We start from the raw sequence: 11,361 nt of genomic DNA, 5'->3' as shown, positions 1-11,361 counted from the left end.
GGTCATGTAATATCTGGTAAAGGTATTGCTGTTAACCCTGAGCGAGTTCAAGCCGTCCTTGATTGGACTCCGCCCGAATCAGTCAAGCAAGTTCGGAGTTTTCTAGGCTTAGCGAGCTATTGCCGTCGCTTTGTCGAGAACTTCTCCAAGGTTGCTAAACCTCTAACTGAACTCCTCAAGAAAGATAAGAAGTTCGAATGGACTCCACAATGTGAGCACAGCTTTCAGGAACTGAAAAGACGCCTGACCTCTGCTCCCGTACTGGTACCGCCAGACTTCTCCAAGGACTTTGTTATCTACTGCGACGCCTCGCGACAAGGACTAGGTTGCATTCTCATGCAAGATCGACACGTAATTGCTTACGCTTCACGGCAATTGCACCCACATGAGGAGAATTATCCCACTCATGACTTAGAGCTTGCAGCCGTAGTCTATGCACTTAGGACCTGGCGACATTATCTCCTCGGTAATCGTTGCGAAATATTCACTGATCACCAAAGTCTGAAGTATATTTTCACCCAACCGTATTTGAATCTCAGGCAGAGACGTTGGGTTGAATTGATCACAGACTTCGACTTAGGGATAACCTATACCCCAGGGAAAGCCAACGTCATGGCTGATGCGCTAAGTCGTAAATCTTATTGTAACAACCTGATGTTACAACAAAGTCAACCGCTTCTCCATGAGGAATTTCGGAAGCTTAACCTTCACATTGTACCTCAAGGTTTTCTCTCCACCTTGGTGGCAAAACCTACCCTTACGGATCAAATTATCAACGCACAGAAGGTAGATCCGGGAATCTCCCGCATCAAGAGAAACATTCAGAAAGGAATTGCGAATTGTTTCTCCGTTAATGATCAAGGAGTCGTATACTTCGGGAATCGGCTAGTAGTTCCCAAAGTGCGCAACCTAAGGCGATTAATCCTTAAGGAAGCTCATGAATCTCCTCTCACCATTCACCCCGGTAGCACAAAAATGTATCAGGACCTACGCCAGAGGTTCTGGTGGACTAGGATGAAGAGAGAAATCGCTCAGTATATTGCTAATTGCGACGTCTGTCGTCGTGTAAAAGCAGAGCATCAACGGCCTGCTGGCACCCTTCAACCATTAGCTATTCCTGAATGGAAATGGGATAAAATTGGTATGGATTTCATTACCGGTTTTTCCAGGACCAAAAGAGGGAATAATGCTATTTTCGTTGTGGTCGATCGTCTTTCCAAAGTAGCTCATTTCTTACCTGTTCGTGAGAGTATAACCGCTAGTCAGCTGGCAGACTTATACATCTCCCGAATAGTGTCTCTTCATGGTGTCCCTTTGGAAATCAATTCGGATCGAGGAAGTCTTTTCACCTCTCGATTTTGGGAAAGTTTCCAAAATGCTATGGGAACCCGTCTCTCCTTTAGCACCGCTTTCCACCCTCAGTCAAGTGGTCAAGTGGAACGCGTCAATCAGATTCTAGAAGACATGCTTCGAGCCTCTGTTATCTCGTTCGGAATGGACTGGGAGAAGTGCCTTCCATTTGCCGAATTCGCTTACAACAACAGCTATCAATCCAGCTTGGGTAAAGCCCCTTTTGAAGTCCTCTATGGACGGCGATGTCGAACACCCCTTAACTGGTCAGAGACCGGGGAAAGACAATTCTTTGGCCCGGATATGATTCAGGAAGCAGAAGAACAAGTTCGTATCGTTCGTGAAAAGTTGAAAACAGCCCAATCTCGTCAAATGAGTCAATATGACCGAAAACATAAGGCTATGACTTTCGAGGTTGACGAGAAGGCTTATCTTCGGGTCACCCCTCTGAAGGGAACCCATCGTTTCGGTATCAAAGGCAAATTGGCTCCTCATTACATTGGACCTTTTCGCATTCTTGCCAAACTAGGAGAAGTTGCCTACCAATTGGAACTACCTCCGCACCTCTCCAGAGTTCACGATGTCTTCCACATTTCTCAACTCAGGCGTTGCTTCTCGGATCCTATCCGTGAAGTGGACCACGAAACGCTTGATCTCCAAGATAATCTTACCTATCGAGAGTACCCCATTCGTATCCTCGATCAAGCCGAACGTACCACGCGACGTCATAATATCAAGTTTCTCAAGGTTCAATGGTCGCACCATTCTGAAGATGAAGCAACCTGGGAAAGGGAGGATCGTCTTCGACTTGAATATCCCGCCTTCTTCCCGGAGGAACCCAAATCTCGGGACGAGATTCTTTTGAGTGGGGGTGAGTTGTCACACCCTAGCTAGTTATGCATTAGAGTGTTGCATCATGTTTACTCATTCATCAGAAACTTGAAATGGGGATGACAGAACCCCCAGTCCCCTCTGAAACCAACTAGGGTTTACTAAAATAATTTTTCAATGAACCTGAAATGCCCTTCTAAAATGCCCATCATTTTTGCCTTGGTTCAGAACCTCTGCCAAAAGTGGTGCATATTTTCCTAGGCCATCCTAGGGTTTTGAATTAAATCATAACTATTTGAATTTGGGCATTTAAAATTATATAAAATATTTAAATGCTCAAATATCTCCAAACTAAAATGTTTCATGTTGGAAATAATCCAACTATGGACCAGGAGTAGTTTGGTGATTTTTGGAGTTGCCTAGGTATTTTACTTAATTCAACAAAGTTGCAGTTATATTAAATAAAAACAGAAAACAGAAAAGAAAGGGGAAGACTTACCTGTGCGGCCCAGCCAGCTGGCCGGCCCAGCCAGCAACCGACCCAGCCCAGCACTGTAGCTCCCCGTCGTCTTCCTCCCCTCGCACCGAAGCTGCTGCGTGCTCGCGCGCGCGCGGCCGCGCGGCCACCTCCTGCTTGCCGACGCCCTCCTGGCCGCGTGGACGACGCCCGCAGCCCGTCCCGATCCCCCCTGCTCTCTCTCACTCTCCCCGGCTCTCTCCTTCCTCTCCTTCACTCTCTCCCTCTCACGGCCGAAGCTCACCGTCGCCGCCGTTTGCCTTAGCCACCGTCTCCGACCACCCCTCGCTTCCCCGACCAGCTCAGAAGCTCCGCCTCGACTCCTTCTTCCTCCCCACCGCTCCACGGGTCCCCGGAAGCCCTGCATCGCCGCCACGTCGCCGTTCCCCTCTTCGGACTCCGACCACCGTCGCCGTCAAATTCGTCGTCTCCGACGCGTCCCCGAGCCCGCTTCGACGCCCACTTCAACCGCGGTGAGCTACGCCACCGTTTCCCCCTTCTCCCCTGCTCTCTCCCGACCCCTAGGCCCTAGCCCCACCGCGGCCGAAAGCTTCACGCCGCCGGCGATGTCGCCGTCGTGGCCACGATCGCCGTAGCGCCCAACCGAGCACGCCATCGTGCTCCACATCTCACTAGGAGCACGTAGCACGCTCCAACACCCCCCTAACACCCTGCAACACCGTTCCCGTGCACGACCGAACCCCGGCCGCCGCAGCCGAGCTCGCCGCCGTCGACTCCGGCCACCCCGACCCCAACGGACTCCGCCAAGAGCCGCGGGTCGTCCTCAGCTTCACTCCGGTGGCCTCCGCGGTTCATTTGGTGGCCGAAACGACCAAAACCACTATCACCGCCGCACTGATGGTCGCCGCCGGCCAGAACTCCGGCGAGCTGACATGGCCTAGTTAATTAGCCACTAAACCACCACCTACTGACGCTGACAAGTGGGCCCCAGGGCTTAGTCAAAGCTAACCAGCCCGGGTCAACACGGGATTAGCCCCTGTGTCACTGACGTGTGGACCCCACACGTCAGGTTTGACCCGAGCCAGCCCTGTTGACCTGCTGATGTCACTGTGACGTCAGGCTGACGCAGTAAATGATATTTCTGGATTTAAATTAAATCAGGAAATTCCAGAATATTAATTAAACTTCAAAAATTCATAACTTTTATTCTGTAACTCCAAATTGGACAAATTATATATGAAAAATGATCAGAAAAATCCAATCTATCCATCTGTACTATTTTCATGCATGATCCAACAAGTTAAATGGATGTTTTAATCAGAACAAGGAAAATCACTTTAAAAGGCCATATTTGAAATTGAAATTTGAATCTTTGATTCAAATTTGTTCAAACCCTTCTGGTTTTAGTTGCATTAGCCCAACACACTCATATTGCCATGTTTCATGCATGCATCATATTGTTGCACATTGTTTGGTGATGCCTGTGTATCGTTATCCTTTACGGCAGGATCTGTCCCCGAGGAGTACCGTGACTACCCTAACAAAGAACCGTATCCGTGCATCGAACCATCAGGCAAGCAACCAACCATTTGATCATATCGATACAATCCCATGTTCTCGCTCCTGCTCTCTTTTACTGCATTAAGACAACGCGATTCAAACTGCTGTGTGCTACGGTAGTTGAACCCATTTCCTCTGCATGACCTGTCATTGCCACAGTAACTAGATGAAACCCACTAGCATGTGTAGGAGTTGATTGAGCCATATGTATGTGTTGTTCCTACCTTGCTATGCCTGCTATGCTTAGAGTCGTGTCAGGTCTGGTTCATCTGGGTGATGGGCTAGAGTGAAATGATTATGTCGGTAATGAGAGTGGTGTGGTGAACACGATTTGGTAAAGGTATCGATGAGAGGCCATGTAGGAGTACATGGTGGGTTGTTTCATTGAAGCCGACCTTAAGCACTGAGATCTGTATGTGTGATTTAAGAATCAGCTACTACCATGCATTGGGACCGAGACCAATGGACCCTCTCGACTTCTTATTCACCCTAGTTCTCCGTCCAGGAGTTGCAAGTAGTTTCTGGTGTTTGTAGCCTACTGGAGGCCGTGGACAGCGCTGACCGTAGGGGTGGGCTGTGATGCGGTAGGTACGTGGCCGGGTGTACCGAATACCCGTTAGGTATCTCGGGAACCCTGTTCACATCGTTCGGGGCCGTATGGGAAACCTCGGCCGGACTCCCTGCGGATGGAACCTGAATAGGCGATAAACCTGGACTGGAGGCTTAGGTGATTAGGTAGGTCGTGGCCGACACCCACGTTGGGCTTCCGCTTGAAGGTTGCCGAGTACATGTCGTGTAAACGACGGTAAGTGGTGAGAGCGTGTATGAAGAAGTACCCCCTGCAGGGTTAACATGATCTATTCGAATAGCCGCGTCCGCGGTAAAGGACTACTTGGTTGCCTATACAGTTCATAGACAAGTAAATGGAAACTACTAAAAGCCTCAAGATAAGTGTGAGTGCCGAGGGTGGCTCCTCCGTAGGAGGACGGAGGTGGATCCTCGGTAGTGTATTGAAGTGGTGAATAGTGGACTCGTGTGCGCAAAACTATTTCAAGTTGAAGTATCGTAGGATAGCCTAGCCAAGAGTCAAAGCTGGCTTGCTGCAATAACTCCACCAACCCTTCTTGATACTATGCATATATGTAGGATCTGATGTAAGTCTTGCTGAGTACCTTTGTACTCATGTTGCTATAATCTACATTTTTACAGAAGACGCTGCAACCCCTTCTGATGGGTTCTATGTAGACGTTGACATCAACGAGTAGGCTAAAGACCCAGGTGGTGACCCTGAGCTTGTGAAGGACCACATAGTATAGCCAGAGGCTTTCCAAGCCTCTTTTATTTTACTAGTTGTCTGTACTCAGACAAGTTACTTCCGCTGCTGGCTTGTATGATTGTATGACTTGTATGTTGGGTCGTGAGACCCGTACCTTTGTGTGTATGTTATGTATGGCTCACTGAGCCTTAAATAAAGGACTTGTGTCATAGAGTCATGTTGTGATGCTTCGTTGTATTTGCACATATCGAGCATATTGTGTGTATGATTGAAATGCTTGGTATGTGTGGGATCTGACTATCTAGTTGTTTATCTTTAGTAGCCTCTCTTACCGGGAAATGTCTCCTAGTGTTACCACTGAGCCATGGTAGCTTGCTACTGCTCTGGAACACTTAGGCTGGCCGGCATGTGTCCTTCTTCGTTCCTGTGTCTGTCCCTTCGGGGAAATGTCACGCTTTGAGTACCGGAGTCCTGTTAGCCCGCTACAGCCCGGTTTACCGGAGTCCTGCTAGCCCAGTGCTATAGCCTGGACCCACTTGCTGATGACCGACACGTTCGAAGCTGGGTCATGGATGCCTGTCCCTGTAAGTCTGTGCCACTTTGGGTTTACGACTAGTCATGTCAGCCCGGGCTCTTTATCATATGGATGCTAGCGACACTTTCATATACGCGAGCCAAAAGGCGCAAACGGTCCCGGGAAAAGGTAAGACGACACCCGTGGGGATACCGTGCGTGAGGCCGCAAAGTGATATGAGGTGTTACCAGCTAGATCGATGTGACATCGAGTCGGGGTCCTGACAGAGATCCGGCCGGAGTTTCGCTCACAGCCCCAAACGATGTGAACAGGGTTCCCGAGACACCAAACGGGCGCCCGGTACACCGTGCCACGTGCCTACCGCATCACAGCCCACCCCTACGGTCAGCGCTGCCCACGGCCTCCAGCATACTACAAACACCAGAAACTACTTGCAACTCCTGGACAGAGGACAAGGGTGATTAAGAAGCCGAGAGGGTCCATTGGTTTCGGGCCCAATGCGTGGTAGTAGCTGAATCATGGATCACAAACACAGAACTCAGTTCCTGAGGACGGCTGCAATGAGACAACCCACCATGTACTCCTACATGGCCTCTCACCGCTACCTTTACCAAATCGTGTTCACACACTTAGCTCACACACAGTAGGACATGTTCACACACCTCTGATTCATCCCCGATGAATCAGACCTGACTCAACTCTAAGCAGTAGCAGGCATGACAAACAAACATGAATGAGTAGGCACAACAGGGCTCAAACGACTCCTACTCATGCTAGTGGGTTTCATCTATTTACTGTGGAATGACAGGTCATGCAAAGGATAAAGGGGTTCAGCTACCGCAGCAAGTAACAGATGAATCGGTGTTGTCCTAATGCATTAAAAGAGAGCAGGAGCGAGAGAGTAGGATTGTATCGGAATGAACAAGGGGGTTTTGCTTGCCTGGCACTTCTGAAGATAATATAGCTCTTCATCGGTGTCATCGATCACATCGGCGGTACACGTCTATCGAGAGGGGACAATTACCGGCAAATACAGAAAAACACGATCAATGCAATGCACAATATGATGCATGATCATGACATGGCAAAATGGATGTGTTTTGGGCTAATGCAACTAGCAACAGATTAAATGAAGTTGGTTTGAATATAAGATTCAAATTCAAACTCCATATGTGATTATTCAAATGCCATTTAATTGATTTGTGCTAAACAGCAGCTATAAGTTGTTCTAACATGCATGAAAATGGTACAGATGGATTCCTTGAATTTTTCTGATAATTTTTCATATATAATTTATTTAATTTGGAGTTACGGTTAATTTTCTATGAATTTTAGAAGTTTATACAATTTTCTGGATTTTCTGAATTATTTTAGAAAATGATTATCTGCGTCATCATTGCGTCATGCTGACCTCAGCAGGTCAACAGACCGGGCCCAGGTCAAACCTGACACTGGGACCCACATGTCAGTGTGATTAGCTTAACTAAAATTAATTAAACTAATCCTAATAGTTAACAGGGCTGGGCCCCACCTGTCATTGACTCAGGAGAGTCAACCGGGGCCCACCCGTGGTCAAAGTCAAAGTCGGCTGCCGGCGTTTAGCCGCCGGCGAGCCCGACGCGGCGGCGAGAGTGGTTTTGGCCACTCCGGCGACCAAATGGGCCGCGGAGGGCATCTAGGAGGAGCTGGGGACGAGCCGAAGCTCTTGGTGGAGTCAGTTGCGCTCGGGGCGGCCGGAATCGGTGCCGGCGGCGAGCGAGGCGGCGGCCGGAGCTCGGGTGGGTGCGGGGTTAGCGCTGCGGCTTGCAAACGAGCTAGCTGCCACGCTAGCGTTACTCCACGGGTCGTTGCGAGTGCAACGGACGCACGCGCGGGGCCGTTTGGTCACCGGGGCTTCGCCGGCGACGAGCCCGTGCGGCGACGGCTACGGTGAGCAAGGGGGCGGCGGCTACGGCAAGCAAACGAAGGCGGGATTAGGGGGAAGAGGACCGGGGGCTCACCACGGTCACGAAGAGATGCTCGGCGAGGTCGGGGACGGTCCGGAGCCGGCGAATTTGACGAAGATGGCCGGCGGGTCCGAGGTAGAAGACGACGGCGATAGCGGCGACGCAGGGCTTCCGGAGGGCTGTGGATCGGTGGGGAGGAAGAGGGGGTCGAGGCGGAGCTCCTGGGTGCATCGGCGGGGCTAGGGGTGCACGGTGGCTGCGGCAATCGGCGTCGGTGGCGGCGGCTCCGTTCGGGCCCGAGGTGCGGAGCGAGAGGGAGAGCAGGAGAAGGGGATGAGTGAGGGGGTCCAGGGGTTCGAGGCGGCGCCAAAGAGAAGGCCCGAGGTGCCGCGGTGGCGAGGGACGCAGGCAGGCAGGGAGGTGGCGTGGCGCCACGGCGCGCGCGTGCGCTGTCTCCCTCCTCTGCCTACTGGCAGAGGTAGAGGACGACTGGCACCAGGCCAGTGGGCTGGGCTGTCCACTGGGCCAGCCAGGTAAGGGGCCAGGTAAGACTCTCTCTCTCCTTTTTCTATATATGTCAGTTTTCTATTTTGCAGGTTTGTTTTGAATTTGGTTTTGAAACCAATTCAATTTATTTTGCTTCTGACAATATTTTTAGGAGCTAAAAGAATTAAAACAATGCTCCACAAAATATTTCAGAATTATTGGACCTATATTTATTTAATAGTAGATATAAATCCAATTCAAATAATTATTTATTTAATTCAAATGCCCAAATTAAATGTTTCTGAGACACCAAAAATATTGGTTTGGATTTTGCCTCTTGCCAATATTTCCAGAGGATAACAGGAACATTTTCTTGGACTTATTTGAAGCGATTTTATCTTGATCATTTTTTTAAAAGGATTCTGAGGCTTTGAAAATTCCCCAATTCAAATTTTCATTTGAATTTAAACATGATGCAGCAACCAAGCTAGTCCAAGGCCAGGGTAAAGCTAGGGATGTGACACTACATAACTACAGAATTTCTAGACTCACACTAGTGCAGAACCGGGCAATAGCACCGGTTCGTAGGGCCCTTTAGTGTCGGTTTGGTAACCGGCACTAAACTGTAGGCACTAAAGGCCCCCCCTTTAGTACCGGTTCAGCACGAACCGGTGCTAAAGGGCAACCACGTGGCACGAGCCAGCTCCGTGGGCGCGTAGGACATTAGTACCGGTTGGTAACACCAACCGGTACTAAATGTTTGGGTGTGTTTTGGTTTTATTTTTTATTTTTACTTTAATTTTGTGTTTTCAATTTAATTTAGTGATTGTTTTACATTATAATGAGTTGTTAAATCATTAGGTGATTAGTTTGACTGGATGCGTGGATCCTAGCTAAGTCATCAAGTATATGTCATATCCATATTATATATACTTGATCACCTACTTAAGTGATCGAGGTAATATGGATATGGCATATACTTGATCACTTAGCTAGCATCCACCCAGTTGAAACTAATATGCAATTTCTTTCAAAAATGATATAATAAGTCATCATCATCATCATCATCATCATATTATTTAATATAAAAACTCTTGGATCATATATATCATCACCAACGGTTTTCATAGCAAAGATATCATCGAGTTCAACATGGTAATGATATTATAGCGTTCATAACACCACAAAAGCCAATCACTCTTTGAGATTAAGTTCAGGACGAAGAACACGGACATGAGAGGACAAGTACTAAGAGCATGAACTAGCTAATTAATCACTCCTGCTGCTCTCTCTTAGGTAAAATAGCATAGAACATGTATAGCTTTGCTGATTCATCATATTGGAGCATGCAGATGAACCTGTCTCCTAATCTTGGGTTGTGCTTCTGATTGCTGCCCCCTAGTACTTCTCTGTGATCGTTCAAAATTTTGCTCCAGTCTTTTACTATTAAGCATTCCTCGCTATTAGAACTCCTGAATGCACTAAAGTGCATTGTAGGATATCTTGGCCGTAAGCTAACAATATTCATGGTACCTTTAGTCTCGATCCAATCAGGCACAACATTCATCGGGAGTCCCTGTTGAAGAACATCGTATAGTAACATACTTAGCAATGAAGTTTAGCTTAAAAAATAATGTATGCAAAAGATGCACTGAGGAGAAATAGTATAAATCTTACCATCTTTCCTAAATATATGTGACCGTAGTTCAGTACGAACACTATTGGTCGCACGTTTTGAGTACTAACATTTCTAAGTGCAGGAAAGAAATTTGTCTTGACAGCATCAAGATCCTCAAGCCATGAAACATAATGACTTGTCTCCTCGCAGTTTAGTTCAGCCCCGGGACAGTGGACGGTCCTGTCTACCAAGTGCCGGACATGTTTGCTTGATTGGAAGTAAGCTGTCAATATAAATTGAGATCTATTAATTATTCAATTGGTTCAAATAATCTCATATCGAAGACATAAATATGGTTGAGAAACTCACATAATGGTAGAACTGGAGGCGTCTGCACATCGACCCAGATGTCTCTATTACCTTCAATATCATCTTCCGGACGAATATCAAAGGTGATAACCATATCAGGCTCAAATGCATAAGCCTTGCATAGTGCTTGCCAAGTTTTGCATTCAAAATAGGTGTATGTGTCTGCATTGTATAATTTGACGTTGAAGGTATAACCATGCTCGGTCTTCAAGTAAACTCTTTTTACCTCCATAGTTTCGTTAGGACTGAAACCTATCTTATCCAAGACAAAAATTCTTGCATGGCAGGGGATACCCTAGTAGAATAGTGAAAAATTAAAATTAAAAGTTGAAGCAAATGAAGCATAAGTCATGCTTAATTACGAAAAAAGACTTGTCGTTGTGACTTACTGTATCCACTTCGAAGTTCTCATCCAGCTTGATGTTGAAGCATCTATCATCAACTAGAAAATTTCTGCCGCACAGGCCTCGCTGGTCTTCGCAGTATTCACACATAATGAAATCGTGTTCATCGCCAGACGACATTTCTATGTTCATAGGTGAAACATTAAACACTTATTAGTTCTATTAATTCAACTAATTCTGTTAATTCAACTAGTTCAACTAATTAATTGAACCAATTCAACTAAACACTTACGAAAAATATACCTAATTAATTGAACTAATTCAACTAACTAGTTCAACTAATTAATTCAACTAAACTAGTTCTATTAATTTTCTTACTAAGAATAAGGTAGCTAGTTCTATATAATAAAATTTTAATTAGATAATGAAATCTCATATAACTAAATTAAATATATATCTAACATATAATTTATATCTAATTCATCTAACATTTGACATTAATATCTAACATGTGTTCATATATAGGTGAAACATTAAACACTTACTAGTTCTATTAATTCAACTAAAT

The sequence above is a fragment of the Triticum dicoccoides genome, chromosome 3A (assembly GCF_002162155.2).
Source record: "Triticum dicoccoides isolate Atlit2015 ecotype Zavitan chromosome 3A, WEW_v2.0, whole genome shotgun sequence".
Classification (NCBI taxonomy): Eukaryota; Viridiplantae; Streptophyta; class Magnoliopsida; order Poales; family Poaceae; genus Triticum; species Triticum dicoccoides.
Note: the sequence above shows the minus strand (reverse complement) of the source record.